Genomic DNA, 22,447 nt, shown 5'->3' with positions numbered 1-22,447 from the left:
CTAGATGCCCTTCAACTGAAGAATGGATAAATAAATTGTGGCACATATACACAATGGAATACTACTCAGCAGGGAAAAACAGTGACATCATGAGGTTTGCAGGCAAATGGATGGATCTAGAAAAAATCATTCCAAGTGAGGTAACCCAGACTCAGAAAGACAAATATGGTATGTACTCACTCATAGGAAGATGCTAGATGTGGATCAAGGATGACTTGACTGCTACTCACATCACCAGTGAGGCTACCTGGAAAATGGGACCCCAAGAAAGACACGGAGAAATGGATGAGATCTACATGAACAGCCGGGACATGAGTGAGAGCAATGAAGGGCGATGGTGGAGGGAAAGAGAGTGGGAGATCCTAGCTGGATCAAGCAAAGAGAGGGAGAACAAGGAATAGGAGACCATGGTAAATGAAGACCACATGAGAAGGGGAGGAAGTAGAGAGCTAGGGAGGCCCATGGAGATCCACAAAGATACCCCCCGCAAAAGACTGCTGGCATTGGTCGAGAGACGGCCGGGACTGACCTACCCTGGTGATGGGATGGCCAAACACCCTGATAGTTGTGCCATAAACCCCATCCAAGGACTGAGGAATCTGGATGCAGACATCCACAGCTGGGCCCTGTTGGAGCTCTGGGAGTCTAATTAGTGAGAAAGAGGAGGGTTTATATGAGCGAGAATTGTTGAAGCCAAGGTTGGATAAACACATGGACAAATAACCAAATGAATGGAAGCACATGAACTATAAACCACAGGCTGAGGGGCCCCCAACTGGATCAGGCCCTCTGAATGGGTCAGACAGTCGATTGGCTTGATCTGTTTGGGAGGCATCTGGGCAGTGGTGCCTGGTCCTGAGCTAGTTGCATGAGTTGGCTGTTTGAATCCTGGGACTTAGGCAGTTAAGCTTGGCTCAGTCTGGGAGCGGGGGACTGGACCTGCCTGGACTGAGTCTATCAGGTCGATCCTGGTCCTCAGGGGAGACCTTGATGTGGAAGAGGTAGGAATGGGGGGTGGGCTGGGGAAAGGGGGCGGGGGGCGGGAGGGAGAGCAGGGGAATCTGTGGCTATTATGTGGAACTGAATGGTGTTATAAAATAAAAAAAAGGAAAAAAAGACTGTTTCTTCTACACTGGTTATTGTTGAAACTGGTTATTGTTAAAGGTCAGGTGTCTATACCTGTGGAATTGAATTATGAGTTTTCCATTTTTCTTTCTTGAAATATTCATATAATATACAGTTAGCACTGTGATCCTCTTACTATTGCCCTAGGTTATAAATGGGACACATGCATTGTGATGCCTCCAGCATTCTTTCCTTTCTTGACCTTTGCTTGGTTTATCTAGAATAAAAAATCTATCTGATTATTTTATGAAAAATTTTGGATTGTTTTTGCCTGTTTTATAGTTATGTTTTCATCGAATTTTGATGGTCATTGCATAGAATCTTAGATTATTTTGGTAATGTAACCAAGTGTTAATGTACAACACTAATTGCGCCAACCCATCAACATGTCAGATAGTTTCATCTAACATTGTCTTCTCTTTCTTTCCTCACGGTTTCCAAATTTTCACCATGAAGACCCTTGAGTTCCTGGTTTGAATTTATTCTCGGGTATTTTATTGTGGGAAGTTATTGTTACTGTGATTACTTTCTTAAATTCTTTCTCAATATCATCATTCCTTGTACACAAAAATGATATTTGGTATCTTGATTTTGTATTCTCCTATTTTTTCTGATGGTATTCATTAGGTCTAAGACACACTCAGGGAGTGTTGACAACCTCATGTACAAGTTCATACCATCTCCTGGTGAAATAGTTTGACTTCTTTTCTTGATCCATTTTGGTATTTTTTCTGGCTTATAGTTTTAGCAGAATATGAGCAAGACTTACTTTTGTGATATATGAATAAACATCTTCCCTCCTTTGGTGTTTTTAAGGGAGGGTTCTTGGTTACCCTCTATTTGATGTAATGCTGGACATGGGTTTGTCCTGTGCTGCCTTCATCCTATTGAGATATTATCCTTCTATAACTAATGTGTCAGGGATACTGTAGATTGTCAGATGCCTTTTCTGCATCTGTTGAAATGATCATTTAATGTCTGCCTTGTCTATTAAAGCTTTATGTGACACTCACTGAGTTTTGGTGTTAAACCATTTTTCCAACCCCAGAATGAAGCCACATAGTCCACAGTAGATCTTGCTAATACATACTTGAATTTGGATTTCATGTATTTTCTGGAGAATATTTGGTTTAAGTACATCAGTGATTTTTGCCTATAATTGCCTTTTCCTTTTTTTTCTGTTTTGATGATTCCTTATGTGGTTTTGTTGTGGGGGACATACTGAGTTTCTAAAATATCAATGTTTGTATTACTTTCCTTTCAATTTCTGAGAATTGTTTGAATGACATTCTTGTTGCACTTTTTTTAGGTATTTGGTAGAAAAATTAAACCAAGATATGGCAAACACCTTAAGCAAACTACTGTAAGGATTGAGTGAAACAGTAACAAAAAACCATCTTTCAACTAAAAACTCACCAGACTAGTAGTAGTCACTACTGAATGCAAATAAATCTTCCAATTACAAACACCAATACTATTAAGCTATAAGATTATTCTATTCAAAAGAAATGGATGAAGTACTATCTAAATATGTATATGAAGGCAATGTCAGCCTGATGTCCACAAGATTTATACTAAAAAAAATTTATATGATCATTTAATAAAACACTCTTGTATCTTTTTGAGACAGGGTCAGTCATGTCTCCCTGGCTATCCTGGTATACACTATATAGACAAAATTGGTCTTGAACTCACTAGAGACTGCATATATCTGCCTCCAGAGTACTGGGATTACAGATTATAGCTCCATGATGACCGGCTATTTAAAGACACTTAATATATAATTTTAAAACAAATAAAAGAAGACCTTAGATGAAATCATTCACTATGATCCTAGGCTTCTTTCTAAAGATGCAACAATGGCTCAGGATAAAGAAATCTGTAAATGTAATGTATTGCATAAATGGCTTAAGAAATAAATCACCCCTTTGCCTGCAAACTTTATGATGACAGTTTTTTTTTCTGCTGAGTAGTACTCCATTGTATATATGTGTCACATTTTCTTTATTCATTATTCACTTGAGGGGCATTTAGGTTGTTTCTAAGTTCTGGCTATTACAAATAGTGCTGTCATGAACATAGTTGAGCATGTGTCCTTGTGGTATGATTGAGCATTCTTTGGGTACATACCCAGGACTGGTATACCTGGGTCTTGAGAAAGATAGATTCTCAATTTTCTGAGAAACTGCCATATTGATTTCCAAAATGGCTGTACAAGTTTACATTCCCACCAACAGTGAGTGAGTGTTCCACTTGCTCCATATCCCCTGCAACATAAGGAGTCTTCAGTGTTTATTATCTTAGCCATTCTGACAGGTGTAAGATGCTATCTCAGAATCGTTTTCATTTGCATTTGCATTTCTGTGATGACTAAGTATGTTGAGCATGTCTTTCAGCCATTTGAAATTCTTCTGTTGAAAAGAATGAATGGAAAAATCTCTTAATAAAAATTAAAAATCAAAATAAATAAGAAATGGATCACAGTGCCATCTGGCTTGATGCAAAAGTACTTGGGATAAAAATTCAACCTCTTTTTGTATCAAATGACACAAATAAGGAAAGAATAAAAGGATACTATATTGCACTGGTTATTTCTTTCCATGAGACTCAAACATGACATATCTTGGAAGAAAATGTCTTTTGGGAGAAGTTACCTCCATCAGATTGGATTGTACACATGTCTTTCAAGGCATTTATTGATTGTTGATTGATATATGAGGAAAAGGCTCAATTTGACCCATACCATCCCTGAGCAGATAGACCTGGGTTGTATTAAATATCAAACTGATTAAGCCATTGATAGCAAGCCATTAGGCAATGTTTCTCCATGATTCTTGCCTCTGCTCCCACTGGAGTTTCTGACATGTCTTCCTTCAGTGATGGACTGTCATCAGGAGAAGAAAGCAAGATATAAATGTATCCTCTCCAAGTTTCTTTTGGTTGGTATTTTATAACAACAACAGAGCAAATTAAAATATATACCAGCACTGTAATAATATTTGTGACAAGGTGCCAACAATGTAATAAACAGAAAAAAACTCACTATTTTGGATAAAACCAAGAAAAACATAAGTGCTTTCATTAGTCCATTTTGGGAGTAAGGATGGGACAGAGTCATAAAAGGTATCTTAGTTAGGGGTTTTATTGCTGTGAAGAGACACCCTGACCATGCCAACTCTTATAAATAAAAGCATTTAATTGAAGTGCCTTGCTTATATTTTCAGAGGTTCAGTCCTTTATCATCAGGATGGGGAGCATTGCAGCACACAGGCAGATGTGGTGCTAGATCTAAGAGGCCTACATGTTGACTCAGAGGCAACAGGAATTGGACTGAATGTCACACTGAGGGAAGTTGGAAAAAAGAGACTTCAAATCCTTCCCCAAAGAGACACATTTCTTTCAACAAGGCCATATCTGCGTATAGTGCCACACCATTTGGGGGCCATTTTATTTCAAACTACCACAGAGGTAAATCTGGTTGCCCTAGAACATACTATGCAAAGCATGCCAGCCTCAAAACCACATAGTCCAGTCTGGCACTGCCTCCTGAGTTGTAGGATTAAAATAGTTGACCACCATGTCCAGATTTTGTCTCCATTTTATGCTATGCAGTGATTGAAGTCTTAGCCAAAGCAATAGGACAAGAGATGACATACAAGGGATACAAATAGGAAAGCAAGAAGCCAAAGTTTCCTCCCTCGAAGAAGATATGCTTCCATTGTAAAATATTATTTTGAGAAGTGTTACATTTGTTTATGCTGTGGAACATTTGTTTCAATGATGCCAACATGAGTTGCATTCTTTAATGTTTCATTTATTCAACTGTGTGAAGCTGTGTTACTATGCTTGTCTAAAATACCAGATTGGTCTAATAAAGTTCTTAATGGCCAGTAGCTTGGCAGGAGAAAGGATAGTCAAGGCTGTCAGACAGGAGGGATAAGCAAGGGGATAAATTTGGAAAGAAAAGATTGAGAACAAAGAAAAAGAAGAGTGGAGGACTTGAGGGGCCAGCCATCCAGCTACAGAGAAAGCCACAGTATATGAAGTAAAGAAACAAATACAGAAATAGAAAAAGAAAAAAGGCAGAGACAAAGTGTAATGAGGTATTTTAGGTTAAGGAAAGCTGGCTAAAAAAGCCAAGCTGAGACCAAGTAGTAACAAGAATAAGATTCCATTTATTTATTTCTGAACTGGGTATTAGGCCCCCCAAATTGACAAAGAATAAAACAGAAACCAACAACAGGCTTCCACATTTGAGATCCTAAACACTCCATGGAAAATATTTACATCAAAATGGCAGAAATTTGTCCTTACTGTGGGCCAGGCAGGACTGGAGAAAACTTCAGCTACAAATGGCACCCAATGGCTCGAGTTTCTACCTTATACCTGAGAATATTTAATACATAATTCTAAACAGAACCAAAACCAGGTTCCTGCTCCATGTCTCATATGGGCGGCTAGACACCACAACATGTGGCCTTGAGCTACTCTATGGCAGGTTCACGAAATGTGGGTTTGACCTATTTCCAGCAAGGTACACAGATGGTTCTATAAGCCACACAACATAAAAAGCAGTTTCTTGACTAAATGCTGCTTTTATAGAAGCATAGACCCACTGTTTCTGAGGGTTGATGACTCCCAGACCTGTCAGTAAATGTATCACCACCGTGTTGGGAAGCTGAGGTGGGTGGAGCCAGCAGCCACAGCAGTTGTTTCAGTCTTAGAATGCTGCAGTTAAAGCAATAGATTCACAATAAGACAGATTCAGATGGTATAGTTTACAATTTGTGTAAAAAATGTACTTAGTCTTGAAAGAGAGAGAAAAGGGAACATACGCAGCTATGTAAACAAATAGTTTTTAAAAATAAAGTCTTTAAGAGACAGTAAAGGTAGTATAAAATAAGCCACATAAAGAAGGATATTACATAGAGAATCTGGATTGTGTTGTCTTTGGGATTTTTAAATACACAAAAACATTTGATCATAAAAGTTGTTTTAAGAAAAGAGTTAAGCCAATATATATATATATATATATATATATATATATATATATATATGTACTTTGACTTCAAAATTTGGATGTAAGGATATATTGCTTTGGAAAGAAGGCCCTGCTTTTGTTTCCACAGAAAGCAAGTGGCTATAGATTTGTTCCAGATTAAGATACATTAGGTTTGACCAGCCAAGACCCCCTGAAAGGTCTCTGATGACACCATGGCCCAGATGATCCAACATCTAGAACAGTTTCAGGGCAACTGGCTCAGACAATACAGCCTCACGGACTACCCCATAAGGTTAAAATTTTCTATGTATCTCCATAAGATACAGCACCCCCCTCCAGCAGGAAGTAGTAAGAGAAGCTATACCCAAATTCCCAAATATTCCAAGCTGGCTTTGGAGATGGAATTGGCAAACTCCTTCTCTAAACCCAAGCATATTAATAAAAGAAAAGGATAAGAGATTCTTGTGTCCTATATCAGAAAAGCCCTCTGATGTGGAACAGAGATAAAACAATATTTTAATTTAAATCAGGTTGATTATAAATGTAATCTTTTTCTAAAGAAGAAAAGGGGATAGATATAGATATGGTAGGATGAAAGGGTAGATTATTAAATCTATATTTAAAGAGCAACTTTTTGAAAATATTTTACATTGCTATGGATTTTAGTCTATTGATATGAGTTTAAACTTGTTATACTGTATATATATATATATATATTTCTATATTAGTTAAGTTTTCTAGGTATACATAGATATATTTCAAATAGATACGTAATCTTCAAACACTTCAAAGACCTACAGAATATGGCACTTAAAATGTTTTAAAAATTTAGACTTTCTGGACAATGAGACATGTCTGCTCCTGGTAGCACTGATTTATTTCAGTGAGGAGGATAGGCATCAAAGACATTCCATATGGAGTTTATCTTTACCTTGGCAAAAATAGCCATTTGTGCAAGAAACTGTACTTGCCTGGAATGCTTGATGAAATGGACATACAGGACCATAGGAAGGTGACTACAGAGATTTGCATGGCAAAATTGTCCTTCAGGTTCCTGCTTCACAGAGGAAACTGCCAGACATTCTACAGCACACAGAGAAAAGTGACTAAGAGACTCTAGGCCTGTGGACTGAAAACAGATGCCCCAACTTTACAGAAAAACATTAGGTGACTGTTCGGACTGCCAGCTGTCTCTGTCTACTGTCACAAGACTCCCAAAAGTTGCTTGTGTCCTTCTTCTGTTTCTCAGATAATATTATATCCTTCTGAGGTCTTTGCTAGAATTGAAGACTAGATAGTTATAATTTCTTCAGTTATGATAAAAATAAGTTAGATATGGAACCTTAGACTCACAAATGTAGGATAGACAGGATATCTTCTTTAATTTTGCTAAATACAAATAGACTAGATATTGTAACTGTTATTCTTCCTAGATAACTGTTTTGTTATATGTAATTTTACTATGTGAAAGTTAAAAACTTCCTTTAAAAAAAGAAAAGAGAAGTGCTGTGGATATCACTCTGTATAAATAAAATGCTGATTGGCCAGTAGCCAGGCAGGAAGTATAGGCAGGACAAGCAGATGAGAATTCTTGCAAGTGGAAGGCTGAGGCACAGAGACACTGCCAGCTCCCGCCATGAGAAGATGTTAAGATACCGGTAAGCCACGAGCCAAATGGCAAATTATAGATGAATAGAAATGGGTTGATTTAAGATACAAGAATAGTTAGCAAGAAGCTAATGTCACACACTGATACATGTGACATTCACAGACTCTGGAAGAGACTTGAATGAGCCCTGTGACTACTGAACTCATTGTAGTAGTCTGGAGTTTCTTGTCTTAGGACACCACTGGATACCTCACAGTGGCATCTGTGAAAAGGAAGGCTGCCTATGATAGAACAAAGTAAAGAATGCTGTTTTCATTTGGCTTTCTACCTTGTAAATGGAGGCTAATTAGAAAAAAATTTAAAGTCTCACACCTTGATAGTATGAAAACAGTGATTATTAAAAATCAAAATGTATTTTGCATTAGACCTTGGAGATAAGATTGGGAGAATAGGACAGAAGCTCCCAGCATTGCTCTGCCCATTCACACACCTATCATGCATTATATATCATGACATTTACATGAAAAATGCAAACACACTTACAGCATATCCAGGGCAAACCTCAAATACTCTTTCAAGTCCACCTGCACTTCACTGCTCTGCACTGCAATAAGGTAAAAGACACAACCTGGAACCACCTCTCCAGGCTTGTCTTCATTCTGCTTCATTCTCCAAAAGCACTTGGGGTGAGTGGGGTTGGACATGAGGAGGGGGATGTTCAGGATCCAGAAGAAGAAATGCAGAGTGAGCATCAGGTCCTGTCTTCAAATCTCTAGGCCAGTTGTGTGGTCTGTGGATGCATATCAGTTTATCAAATGGATAACCATGTATACACATCTGCTTTTATGTCTGCTGCCCTCTGAAGAAAATACTTACGTGGATGAGATGCCTTGCTTTCCAGGTGTCTCCACGACCCTGGAGAAATGTCCAGCATTCTCTGACCTAGGGCTCTACAGCTGATGTCCACAGCAGAGGTAAAAACATGGGTTGGAAAACAATCTGAGGACATCTCAGCCTCAGGTCCTATGACATCAACTCATATCCCTGGGTATTGAGGCTCATGGAGAAAACAATGTTGGGCAGATTGGTCCCAGGACAGTGACAATGAGTTATTTGTTTGAACATTTTTAGAAATGATCTCAGCAGAATGGATAAGAAGATGGACGGTTAGATGTGAAGGTAAAGAACTGAAATGACCCATGGCAATCAGAGTTCATGTGGACACAGTGTGTTCTATTCCCAAGTGCAAGTAAGAGAACTTCACTCTCATGTGTACGGCATCCACCTTTCATAGATCATGAGCAGTAAGGCCCATGCTACGTCAGTCACAGAGACCAAATATCCAACCAGTATCCCTGCTCTCCATTTTGTGATGCTCCAATAATCAGGTCAGATCCACAAATTTCTTGGCTTATATTGTGTCCAGAAATGCCCAGGCTATCATTATCCATGAGAAACTAAGTTGAGTATTTGGTTATAAAACATGACCTCCTTCTCTGAAGTCAGTTCCTTCTGATGACCTTTTCCTTCAACTTAATCCTTTTTTATCAATTTCCTCATGCTTATCTCAATACCGGGTAGTGACTCCAAAGCAGCACTGTGTCCAGTAGCTTAGAACCCATTAGTAACTGGGAAAAAGCCTGTGTTCAATGTGTAAGCTGTTCTTATTCCATTGTCATGCTCACATAATTGTGGCTGCATTCTAGAATATGTATTGCCAGTGGGAAAGCTCAGTGATGAGTGTGGGCTGAGGAAACACCTTTAGATGATATGGACTACAGAGCAAACAGCACAAACATAGAGCAATTACTTGGTATGGAGGGTAGAGATGTTATTTAGTCCTGGAGATGAGGTACACAGGACTGGTGGTCTCTGGATTTTGTGGAATATTTAAAAAATCAACATTTAACACATGCACGGCCCCCTGGTTCTGTGATGAGCTGCCTAAGACTGTCTAAGATGTGGAAATAGACAGATGTGATGGGAGTAGATGTTCATATGAAAATGAGAAAATTCATGTTTCAAAACTGAACCTGTATTGATCACAGCAATCAGGAATAATGCTTTCTTTCTACTAATTATTGTTAGTTTTTAAACTAGTGCATAACAAAATGGGATTTAGTGTGGTGTTTTCATATGTGTGTACCAGTGTACTTTACTGATGATTGCTCCTTTATTACCCACATTTGTCACTCATTTCCTAATGATTTTCTTACTCAGCACAAGTAACTGCCTTCTGAGTTCATGTCATATGTGTGTATGTGTTTCATATGAGAGAATATGTGGTAAATTTGCACCTTGGAGTGTTACTCTGCTCTTTAAAAAAATGACATCATCAGCTGGGCAATGGTGGTGTATGACTTTAATCCCAGCACTCATAAGGCAGAGGCAGAGGGATCTCTGTGAGTACACGAAAGCTAGATCTACAGAACAAGTTCCAGTTCAACCAGATATACACAGAAAGACCCTGTTTCCAAAACCAAAACAAAACAAAAACGGCATCATGAAATTACAGGCAAATGGATATAATTAGAAAAAAGAAACACCTTGAGTGAGATAACCTGGGCCCAGCATGATAAATATGGTATGTATTCACTTATGGGTGGGTATTAGCCATTTGATAAATGATAACCTACTTGTAATCCATAGACCCCGAGAGGGTAGGTATAGAAGAAAGCTCTCGGAAAATGCATGAATCTTTCAGGGGGAGAAATAGAATAGAATTTATGGGTGGAATGGGGATGGGGGACAGGAATGGGATGTCAGGTGAGCAGGGTGAAGAGAAATGGGGTTGAGGAAGGGAATCTGGGGAGAGACAACTGGAATTCAGTAGCAGTTGATCCCCTAGGTTGCTGAAAGTCATATAGACCTGCTCAGCTCATCATTCACTGTTGAGTTAAAAATTTTGGACTTTCTAACCATTATAGTTTCATCCAGTGGAAATAACAATAATTTTATTTTTTCCCTTCACAATCAAATTTTCTTATCTGATTAAACTAGAATGTTATGTAAAAATGAAGATAATGGGAATTCAGGTTCTTTTCCAAATTATGCCAATTTGTTTTTGTTGTTAACATTTGATCATTTAACATGACAATTTTTCTGGTAGGTGTTTTTTGCAAGACTAAGAAATCACACTCTTAATATGGCATGAGTTTTAAAATTTTTATTATTTTTTAATTTGTGTGTATATGTGTGTGTGCGTGCACACACACATTTGTGTGTAAATACAGACACTTAAAGTGTGGGTGTGGAAGTCAGGGGGTAGTTCTCAGAATCTATTCTCTCCTGTCACTATGGGATCCTGCGGTTGGTCTCAGAGCCTCAGTTCTGTCTGTGTCTCTTGCCACTGAGACATCTTGCTGGCCTTGGTATAAGTTTTTAGTACATCTGCTGTTGTTACTAAAAACAGAAGTTGATCAGGTAATATGGCAGTTTAGAAGCCATGCTAGAACTAGCAAATGATTATAGTTGGGGAAACAAAGGGAACATGAATATTTCATCACTCTGTCAGCTGCTTTTCCAGTCCCTAGGATATAATTACTCAATATTCCAGTATCCATGGTGTCAGCACTCATTGCCAACAATAGTCTGAAGATATTTAATGGAAAATCCCAGATATAAGTCATTCATAAGTTCTAAGTTAGTGTCATTTTAAGTAGCATGATAAAATACTATGTCTTTTCATTCTTTCTTGCTTGAGACATGAATAACTTTGTTCAACGTGTCCATATTGGACACGCTACCCACTAATTAGCCACTTGGTTATCAGACTGACAGTCATGGCATCTGAATGCTTGTGTTCATATAACACTTATTAAAAGGTTTTATTTGAGAAAAATTAGAGTGGCTGGACATTTCTATGTCATTTCATCTAGGCCTCAATTTCTTTAATGTGGTTTTATTTGTAGATTTTCTGTTCTCAGAATTCTAATTCCTCTCATAAAGGAAAGTGTTTAAAACTACATGATAGTAATATTAGGATTTTTACTGAAAAAATAAGGAAACCACAGTTTCCATTTCACATTTAATTATTTTTCCCATTTTTTATTAAGAAAGTTTCTACTAACCCTACATACCATCCACAGGTCCCACCTTCTCCCTCCTCACACCCCCCGCCCTCCCTCCCAAGCCACCCCTTATCCCCACATCCTCCAAATCAAAGTCTCCATGGAGAGTCAGCAGAGCCTGGCACACCCAGCTGAGGCAGGTCCAAGCCACTCCCGGCCTCACCAAGGCTGTGCAAGGTGCCACAGAACAAGCACTGGGCTCCCAAAAGCCTGACCATGCACCAGGGACCAATACCTAGTCCCCCTCCTGGGTGTCCCCCAAAGAGTTCAAGCTAAACAACTTTCCCCCATATCCAGAGGGCCTAGTCTAGTCCCATGGGGGCTCCAAAGCCACTACTCAACAATTCATGGGTCTTCACCAATATGGCTGGTCATCTGTGCATGTCTTCCCATCATGATCTCGCTGTCCTCCTGCATCCGCTAAATCCCTCCTCTCTCCCACCGACTGGATTCCTGGAGCTCAGCCTGGTGCCTGGCTGTGGAATCCTGCAACTGCCTCAATTAGTCCCTGGGAAAAGGTCCTATGATCACAGTTAGGGTATTCACTAGACCGGTCACCAGAGTAGACCAGTCCAGGCACCCACTCCATCACTGCCAGCAGTCCAAGCTGGGGTCATCCAGGTGGATTCCTGAGAGCTTACACGGGACCCTGCCTCTACCCACTCCCATGATGTAGGGCAAGGGATGGCAGACTGCAGCCCACAGCTTTGGAGAGGCTAGCTGACAGGGAGGGACACATGGATTGTCCCGCACAGGAGAAGTGGGTGGGATCTGCATGAGCTGGCTGGGGTGGGGGCAGTGGTTGAGGGCAAGGAATGAGGGGTGAGAACAAAGGGAAATGGGAGGGTCCAGCTGGAGCAGGGAGGGAGTGGGAGATCAGGGAAGGAGATACCATGATGACTTGAAACTTTAAAGGACTTCATGAATGAGAAAATTATCTCTGGCAGAAATGAATCCTATAATTAAATATTATTAACTAGAAACTATGCCTTATATGGAAATCAAAATATGGATGATTAGACTAGTATATCAGCTTTTTTTTGAAAATTCCAAATTACTGATTGTGTTCTCTTAGAATTGAAGTTTAGATTTTTCTCCAAATGGACTTCTCTTTCTATTTAATAATGTTATTTTGTATGCTGTGGTGTTCTGTGGGTTTTGCTGTTTATACAATAATTTGATTAACTTTTTGAGTATATAATCTCTCATATTTACATCATACTCACCACCAAGTCCTCGCAGATCCAGCCCTTACCTCACCTCCACCGTTTTATCCTCCATATTTTATGTAAGCCACTGTGCCCTATGTGTTGCCCATATACTAATGGCTGGGAGGACATTTACTACATGGTTAACCTAGCAGGTACCATACCTTTAATAAAACCTGATTCTCCTTCTGGAGGCTGTCACAGTTCTGTAGCTTCTCAGTTAGCCATGGGGATTAAGGAGCCACTCCCATCTCCATTCTTGGTTAAATGCATTGCTCATCTACAGGCTTTGTTCCGGCAAACACAGTTTGTATTAGTTCATGAGTACCACAGTCCTATTTTGTACAGAAGATATTGCTTTGATCAGGTGATCCCTAACCTCTGATTCTTGAAAACCTGTTCTTATCTTCCGTCATGGTGGTCCCTGAGCCTATGTCAGTGGGTTGATATATTTTTCCAAACGTGGCTGACCATTCTACTGACACTCTCTGCACTCTGATGACTTCTGGGCATCTGTGTTAACAACTCTCCACTGCACAAATGTGCTTTGCTAATGATGTCTAGAGTTGCACTAAGTAGGAAATGTAAAGATATGAATTTAGAGGACTGTTTAATACTATGTTCACTTAGATAATTAATAGGAGTGATTTGCCCCTGGGGATGTTGGCCAGATTATATCACCAGGCATGCATTTCTGTCTACTGAGCACATCTTGAATCCAATGAGAAAGTAGTTGGTTACCAATAGAACATTTATGCCACTACTGCAGATAAGGCATATCCTGCCTTACCAGTTGTTACCATATCTAGCCTGTAGAGGGGTACTTTCATTTCTTTCTATCTTGATGAGTTTGATTTTAATTCATCATTATATAAATTTAAATTTTCTAATAAAAGAATAAAATCAAACACAAAAATACACAAACTCTAAAATATGTGTGTGCTTCATGAAACAATCAACCTTTCCATGATAAAATTGCTTGTTTCTTGATATCTTTGAAGCCTTATATAACCACAGTTACTATTCATTTATGTATGTATGTAAACAAGCATGTGATGTCTAGGAGCTAGTCACATTTGTCTTCTCACAGTGATAAATGAACTTGGTTTTAGAACATAGAACATATTACGGAGTTCTGAGAGCTAAACTTAAACAGCTAATTTCAGACTCCGAACAGGAATACAACAACAACAACAACAACAAATACTCCCATATTATACTGAAGGAATTGTATAAAGCCATGTCATTCTTAAAATTACAAGAACTCACCCAAATATTTCCTCGTATTCTTTTTCCAGCATGATTGTAGCACAGAATTAAAAATTTGCATCTTCTTACAAAAGATGGATAGACCTCATGATCCTGGAACACTGAGGATAAAAAGGTTTTACTATGTCTTTTATCCTCTGAAATGGATGGAGAAAGAATTGTCTGTTGGAATTCACTACAGACAACCTTAGACACCTTTTCATTGTTGTTACAGCACTTTATTCTTTATCTAAACCACGAAACAAGCTGTAATTTATTAAATAATCCAAATAATATGAAGCCCATCCACAGTTTACCTATTCTAATATGATTAATTCAAAAAACAACCAATTTCTAAAGAAGAATTACAGGGTATCAGGGATTCGATTATTATTAAAACTTGTGGTGAGACACAATAATCTTCCTCAAGATACAGGAAACTGGATGCAAGGTGATATTTATTTAATGCTGAGTGGTTTTCAGAATAGGAACCCTCTCACCATCTGTGCACAATGATCTACAGAGAAGCTGCTCTAGTGTTCACTAGGGGAGGAATACCATCTGCATTTTATTTTATTGTTCTGCAAAAGACACAAAGTAAACTTTAACCATCCTATCATGGAACAAAACCCACAGGCAACCTGATCTCACATGGCAAAAAGCATAAAGCAACACCACTGAAGTCAGGAAGAGGACAGAGATGCCCACTATCCCCACTCATTTACAGAACTGTGGTTGCAGTACTACTTGGAGCAGTAAGGCAAGAGAAGGAAATCAAAGAGGGCACAAAGAGAAAAAGTAGAAAGTCTAGGTTTGGGTATACAGGCCCGGGAGTTGCCGGCAGAGAAATACAGTCCCGGTGGCAGAGACAAGCAGACGCAGGTAGACCCGCGGCAGCGGCCCACAGAGGCAGATAGGCCTGGTGGCAGCCGACAGGGACATACAAGCCCGGCGACGGAGACAAGCAGACTCAGGTAGGTCTGTGGTGGCGGCCGGCAGAGGAAGACTGGCCTGTCAGAGGCAGTCAGGCCTGGAGTGGAGGCAGGCAGGCACAGCAGGCGGCTGCGGAAATACAGTCGCAATAAAAACCAGAAACAGAGCTATTACCCACTGAAGAGCTAGTGAAAAAAACACTAAATCAAAAGCTTGGAACAGGGACACCTCTAACCCCAACACCCAGGGAAGAAGCTATCTCTGTGGGATGGAACCAGAATGAATCTGAACACTCCGTCTGAGGACAACCCAGGGCCCAGCTGCTGATCCTGCAAAACCCAACAACTTGGAGGTGTTGGTAAGACTACCCCGCTCAGCTGAAATCCATCTGGGAGAGGATTCAAATGCCTACAGTTTGAAGTCTGAAGAAACAAGATCAGCTGAGGAGTTGACAAATGAACAAAACATGACCTGGAAACACAGAAGAAGGCACTGCCCAGCCACCAAACCAGATCACCAGAATCATAAGTATGTACTTCACTGACTGAGATCAGCTGCCCCTGAAGAAACAGCCCAATAGCACCAATTTAACCAAGAACTCCTACTAAACCAAGACTAAAAATTACAAGAGAGGCACTCTCAGACAAAGACACCACCTGCACCAAGCAGAGGAAGAGATGAGTAAACGCCAGTGCAAAAATACAGGCAACAACATAAAGACCTATATGGCAACATCAGAAGGTAATGATTCTACACTTGCAAGACCTGAACATACCAAGACAGAAGAAACAGAAGAAATCAACCCTAAAATGACTTTAAGAAGATGATAGAGGCCCTTAAAGAAGAAATAAAATATTCCCTTAAAGAGGAAATAAAAACTTCCCTTAAAGAGGAAATGAAAAACTACATTAAAGAGGAAATAAAAAACTCCCTTAAAGAAATGGAAGAAAAAAAAAAGAAAAAAAAACGGGAAGAAATCAAATCAAGCCAAGAAAAAACAATTAAACAGATGAAAGAAACTTTCCAAGATCTGAAAAATGAATTTGAGACAATAAAGAAAACACACGCTGAGGGAATGCTGGAAATAGAAATCCTGACTAAATGAACAGGAACTACAGAAACAAGCATAACCAACCTATTGCAAGAGATGGAACAGAGAATCTCTGACACTGAAGACACAATAGAGAAAATAGGTTCGTCAGTCAAAGAAAACACTAAAGACAAAAAAGTCAAAACACAAAACATCCAGGAAATTTGGGACACCATGAAAAGACCAAACCTAAGAATAATAGGGATAGAAGAAGGAGAAGAATACCAACTCAAATGCACAGAAAATATATTCAACAAAATCATAGAAGAAAACTTTCCTAACCTAAAGAAAGAAATACCTATGAAGATATAAGAACCTTACAGAAGACGGAATAGGCTGGATCCCAAAAAAAGTCCCCTAGCCACATAATAATCAAAACACTAAACACACAGAACAAAGAAAACATATTAAGAGCTGCAAAGGAAAAAAAGACCAAGTAACATATAAAGGCAAACCCATCAGAATAACACCAGACTTCTCAATAGAGACTATGAAAGCTAGAAGATCATAGACAAATCTTATGCAGACACTAAGAGACCACCGGATGCCAACCCAGACTATTATACCCAGCAAAACTCTCAATCACCATAGGCGGAATAAATAAGATATTTCAGGATAAAACTAGATTTAATCAATACCTGTCCACAAACCCAGCCCTACAGAAAACACTAGAAGGGAAAATCCAACCCAAAGAAGCTAAACACATCCATGAAAAATCAAGCAATAGATAATCCCACACCAACATATACCAAACAAGGACAACACAACACAACACAACCACAAAAAATAACAGGAATAAACAATCACTGGTCATTAATATCCATCAATATCAATGGTCTCAACTCACCTATAAAAAGACACAGGGTAACAGAATGGATAAGAAAACAGGACCCATCCATCTGCTGCATACAAGAATCACACCTTAACTTCAAAGACAGACACTACCTCCTAGTAAAGGGCTGGGAAAAGGCTTTCCAAGCAAATGGACCTAAGAAACAAGCTAGTGTAGCTATCCTAATATCTAATAAAATAGACTTCAAACTAAAATCAATCAAAGAGATCAGGATGGACATTACATATTTATCATGGGAAAAATCCACCAAGATGAAGTCTCAATTCTAAACATTTATACTCCAAATATAAAAGCACCCACATTCATAAAAGAAACACTACTAAAGTTTAAAATGCACATCAAACCCCACACATTAGTAATGGGAGATTTTAACACACGACTCTCACCAAAAGACAGATCTACCAGACTGAAACTTAACAAAGAAATAAAGGACCTAACAGATGTTATGACTCAAATGGACATAATAGATATCTACAAAACATTCCATCCTAACACAAAAGAATATACCTTCTTCTCAGCACCCCATGGAACCTTCTCAAAAATTGACCACATGCTTGGACACAAACTCACCCAGGAGAAATAGATGCCAGGAAATAAGCAAATTGAGGGCTGAAATCAATGTAATAGAAAACAAGAGAACAATACAAAAAATCAATGAAACAAAGAGTTGGTTCTTTGAAAAAATCAACAAGATAGACAAACCCCTAGCCAAATTAACCAAAAGGCAAAGAGAGAGCACGAAAATTAACAAAATGAAAAGGGAGACATAACAACAGACAACAAGGAAATCCAGAGAATCATCAGATCATAATTCAAAAACCTGTACTCCACAAAAATGGAAAACCAGGAAGAAATGGACAATTTTCTGGATAAATACAACATACCAAAATTAAATCAAGACCAGATAAACCATTTAAATAGACCAATAACCCCTAAAGAAATAGAAACAGTCATCAAAAGTCTCCCAACCAAAAAAAGCCCAGGACCAGATCGTTTCAGTGCAGAATTCTACCAGGCTTTCAAAGAAGAACTAATCCCAATGCTCTTCAAAGTGTGCCAAACAATAGAAACAGAAGGAACACTACCAAACTCTTTTTATGACGCTACAATTACCCTGATACCCAAACAACACAAAGATGCAACAAAGAAAGAGAACTACAGACCAATCTCACTCATGAACATTGATGCAAAAATACTCAATAAAATATTGGCAAACCGAATCCAAGAATACATCAAAACAATTATCCATCACGACCAAGTAGGATTCATCCATGGATGCAAGGATGGTTCAACATATGAAAATCAGTCAATGTAATACACCATATAAACAAACTGAAAGAAAAAAACCACATGATCATCTCCTTAGATGCTGAAAAAGCCTTTGACAAAATCCAACACACCTTCATGATAAAGGTGTTAGAAAGATCAGGAATACAAGGAACATTTCTAAACATAATAAAAGCAATTTATAGCAAGCCAACAGCAAACATCAAATTAAATGGAGAGAAACTCAAAGCGATACCACTAAATTCAGGAACAAGACAAGGCTGTCCACTCTTCCCATATTTATTCAATATAGTACTAGAAGTTCTAGCTAGAGCAATAAGACAACAAAAGGAGATCAAATGGATACAAATTGGCAAGGAAGAAGTAAAACTTTCACCATTTGCAGATGATATGATAGTATACATAAGTCACCCCAAAAACTCTACCAGGGAACTCCTACAGCTGATAAACTCCTTCAGTAAAGTGGCAGGAGACAAGATCAACTCAAAAAAATCAGTAGCCCTCCTATACACAAATGATTAAAGGGCTGAGAAAGAAGTCAGAGAAACATCACCCTTTACAATAATCACAAATAATATAAAATACCTTGGGATAACACTAACTAAACAAGTGAAGGACCTTTTTGATAAGAACTTTAAATCTCTAAAGAAAGAAATTGAAGAAGATATCAGAAAATGGAAGGATCTCCCATGCTCATGGATAGGTAGGATTAACATAGTAAAAATGGCAGTCTTACCAAAAGCAACCTACAGATTCAATGCAATCCCCATCAAAATCCCAGCACAATTCCTGATAGAATTGGAAAGAAAAATACTCAACTTCGTATGGAAAAACAAAAGACGCAGGATAGCTAAAAGAATCCTATACGATAAAGCAACCATTGGAGGCATCACCATCCCTGACCTCAAACTCTACTATAGAGCTATAGTAATAAAAACAGCTTGGTACTGGTATAAAAACCAACATACAGACCAATGGAATTGGATTGAAGACCCTGACATTAATCCATGCACATATGAACACCTGGTTTTTGACAAAGGAGTCAAAACTGTACAATGGTAAAAGACAGTATCTTCAACAAATGGTGCTGGCATAACTGGATCTCAATATGTAAAAGATTACAAATAGATCCATATCTGTCACCATGCACAAAACTCAAGTCAAAGTTGATCAAAAACCTGAACATAAATCTATTTACAGTAAACTTAATAGAAAAGGAAGTAGGAAGCACTCTTGAACGCATTAGCACCAGAGACTATTTCCTAAATAAAACACCAACAGCACAGATCCTGAGCACAACAATTAATAAATGGGACCTCTCAAAATTGAGAAGCTTTTGCAGGGCAAAAGACACAGTCAATAAGACAAAAAGACAGCCAACAGAATGGGAAAAGATCTTCACCAACCCTACATCTGACAGAGGATTGATCTCCACAGTATATAAAGAACTCGAGAAACTAGACATCAAAATACTGAACAGTCCAATTAAAAAATGGGCTAAAGAGCTAAACAGAGAATTCACAAAACAAGAAATACAAATGGCTGAAAGACAGTTAAAGAAATGCTCAACATCCTTAATCATCAGAGAAATGCAAATCAAAACGACTCTGAGATACCACCTTACACATGTCAGAATGGCTTCAATCAAAAACACCAATGACAGTCAATGTTGGAGAGGATGTGGAGCAAAGGGAATACTCCTCCACTGTTGTTGGGAATGTAAACTTGTATAACCACTGTGGAAATCAGTATGGCGGTTTCTCAGAAAATTAGGAATCAAAGTACCTCAAGACCCAGCCATCCCACTCTTGGGCATATACCCAAGGAATTCTGATTCATACCATAAAGATACATGCTCAGCTATGTTCATAGCAGCACTATTTGTAATAGCCAGAACCTGGAAACAACCTAGATGCCCATTAATGGAAGAATGGATGAAAAAAATGTGGTACATATACACAATGCAGTACTACTCAGCAGAGAAAAACAATGACAGCATGAAATTTGCAGGCAAATGGATGCAACTAGATAAAATCATCCTGAGTGAGGTAACCCAAACCCAGAAAGACAGTCATGGTATGTACTCACTTATAAGTGGATTCTAGATATAAAATAAAGTACAATCAGACCACAACCCATAGAACCATGGAGGCTATATATATAGCACGGAGGTCCCTAGGACGACCGTGGCTTATAATAAATTTCGGTTTTACTCAATTATTGAAAAAAATAGCCAAATGAATGGAAACACATGATCTATGAACTAAAGGCTGAGGGTCCCTCAGCTGGATCAGGCCCTCTGAATATGTGAGACAGTTGATTGTCTTGATCAGTTTGGGAGGCAACTAGGCAGTGGGACCAAGTCCTGTGCTCATTGCATGAGTTGGCTGTTTGAAGCCTGGAGCTTATGCAGGGACACTTGGCTCAGTCTGGGAGGAAGGGACTGGACCTGCCTGGACTGAGTCTACCAGGTTGATCGCAGTCCTTTGGGGAGGATTTGCCCTGGAGGAGGTGGGAATGGGGGGGTGGGCTGGGGGTAAGTGGAGGGGGTGGGAGGGGGAAGAATAGGGGAACCTCTGGCTGATATGTAGAACTGAATGGTATTGTAAAATAAAATAAATAAAGAGAGAGAGAGAGAGAGAGAGAGAGAGAGAGAGAGAGAGAGAGAGAGAGAGAAAGGAAGGAAGGAAGGAAGGAAGGAAGGAAGGAAGGAAGGAAGGAAGGAAAGAAAGAAGGAAAGAAAGAAGGAAAGAAAGAAAGAAAAAGAACTGAGAAAATCTGAGGAAGATGTAAAGGCTTACAGACCCTCAGTAATATGTCCCCACAGAATTGGTTTGCAATATCTCAACATCACACCCTATACTCTATACCTTTGAGTATATGCCTGCCAAGGTAATATGTGGTGGAGGAATGGAGGAAGATACAGCAGGACTTTGTTCCCAATCACAGACAGTACCACTCCTAGGAGCCAGTTATAATGGACCAGTGTATTAGAAGCCAAAATGTAAATAACTTTTAAAACTTTGAATGTGATGTGTGTGACTTTGGAATCTGTTTGTCACCACTGATTGATTAGTGAAGTAAATCTCTACGAGATTCAATATTTAAAATCAGAACAAAGCCAAGTGGAAAAGTATGGTGATATTTTATTTGTATTCAAATGTTATTTGTATGTTAATAAATAAAGTTGCCCGGGGGTCAGAGCTATTAGCAAGCCATAGGAAAACCAGGCAGTGGTGGTGTATGCTTGTAATCCCAGCACTTGGTAGGCAGAGCTAGGTAAGTCTCTGTGTGTTCAGGGATACAACCAGTATTGGGTACACATGCCTTTAATCTCAATACCAATCAATAGGAAACCTGGAGGTCTATACAGACAGGCTGTGACGAGGCAGTCATGTGGTTGGGTTTATAGCCAATGAGAAGGCAGAACAGAAACACTATAAAAAGACAGACACACAGGAAATAGCTCTGATTTGGAGAGGTAGGACCACTGCAGGAGGAAGGGTAAGGATTTAGCTCTTAGCTCTGACCTCTTGGCTTTCTTCTTTGCATTGGTTCTGTGTTTCTTATTTAATAAGAATGTTGGTTACGCCGGGCGTTGGTGGCGCACGCCTTTAATCCCAGCACTCGGGAGGCAGAGCCAGGCGGATCTCTGTGAGTTCGAGGCCAGCCTGGGCTACCAAGTGAGCTCCAGGAAAGGCGCAAAGCTACACAGAGAAACCCTGTCTCGAAAAACCAAAAAAAAAAAAAAAAGAATGTTGGTTACATCTACAGAAAAGACAACACATTTTCATTTTGTAAGCAAATTATTAGTTCAATAAAAGCAAAGTAATAAATAGTACATATAAATAGAGGAAACAAAAGCACAACATGTATTTTTTTGGAGTCCAATTTTTAGGTTTCCTAGTAGCTTTACCCTGCAAGGTCTCTTAAAGAGGATGATTGTACAAAGGGCTGAGTATAGTTGTCTGAGATGGTCTGCACTTTACTGTGCTGGGGGGAGGTCTTTTGCTCCAAATCTT

This window comes from Peromyscus maniculatus, chromosome 1, assembly GCF_049852395.1.
Source record: "Peromyscus maniculatus bairdii isolate BWxNUB_F1_BW_parent chromosome 1, HU_Pman_BW_mat_3.1, whole genome shotgun sequence".
In the NCBI taxonomy this organism is placed as follows: Eukaryota; Metazoa; Chordata; class Mammalia; order Rodentia; family Cricetidae; genus Peromyscus; species Peromyscus maniculatus.
Note: the sequence above shows the minus strand (reverse complement) of the source record.